This window comes from Bombina bombina, chromosome 3, assembly GCF_027579735.1.
Source record: "Bombina bombina isolate aBomBom1 chromosome 3, aBomBom1.pri, whole genome shotgun sequence".
In the NCBI taxonomy this organism is placed as follows: domain Eukaryota; kingdom Metazoa; phylum Chordata; class Amphibia; order Anura; family Bombinatoridae; genus Bombina; species Bombina bombina.
In genome coordinates this window covers 385306139-385307190 of record NC_069501.1, presented here as the reverse complement: position 1 = coordinate 385307190, position 1052 = coordinate 385306139, and positions in this window count along the sequence as shown.

The following is a 1052-nucleotide window of genomic DNA, read 5'->3' as shown; positions in this document are numbered from 1 at the left end:
TTGTGCCTGCATCATTTGTTAAAATTGTAAAACATGCCCCCCTGCATATTATTTCGTTGCATTTTTAAAAAAAAATAGTCTATTTACTGTATGTCAGTTGCAGTACACACAAATTCGCCATTACAACTTGTTGCATTTTTTTTAAGCTGCATAATAATATGCTAATGAAAAAGTCCACTTTTGCAGCTAGGGGGTTAAATTCTTGTAAAATACAAATAGTATACTATTCTTGTAAGAAGTCTGGCCCTTGTTATCACGTTTTAGAAGTAAGAGCTCACAGAAAAAAATTGACCTTTAGAGCTGCAGATGCCGATTAAAAGACTGCACTGCGGAAGGGGAGGAAGTGATTGACACTTCAGCTGTCCTAAAGTTACGGCTGCCAGTGTTCTGGGGAAAACGGCAAATCTAACAGTAAAAACACAGCCAGCAGACAAACTGAAGCCAAAAAACTTTTGCTCCTCTGTGATACCCAACCACAATAGGGATAGTAGCTGCACAGGGCACTATGCTGCCACTTCAGGTCCCGACATTATGAGCAGGAATGGCAACAATAAATATCATCATTCGGTAAGCAGTGATGGCATCTCCTGCAGCAGTAGATTTTAATATTTCCTACTCGCAAATAGTGGCTGTAGGTAAGCCAGTTCTGGTCATGAGATTGGGGTGTGTGCAGGATACTATGGTTACTGACCAGAATACATGCGTCGGGTGATAAGAATTGCGCATCCCTGCTCAGCACAGGTAAATAAAGTTACCAGCATTTGTCACATTTTTAATTAAACTTCCATCCCTAAACCGTTAGTAGAGGGCCCCTCTACTAACGGTTTAGGGATGGACGTTTAATTAAAAATGTTTCAAATGATGGTAACTTTATTTACCTGTGCTGAAGCCGCTGGTCCCCTAGACCTGCCTGCTCCCCCTCACATAAGGCTGAAGTCAGCACGTATGTCCGGTCTGCATGTTGTGGGCTGTCCTCTGTGACAATGCGTATTACAGCTAACAGAAGATAATTATTGCAGAGTGCTGCAGCGGACAGGCTGAAAAGGCACTGT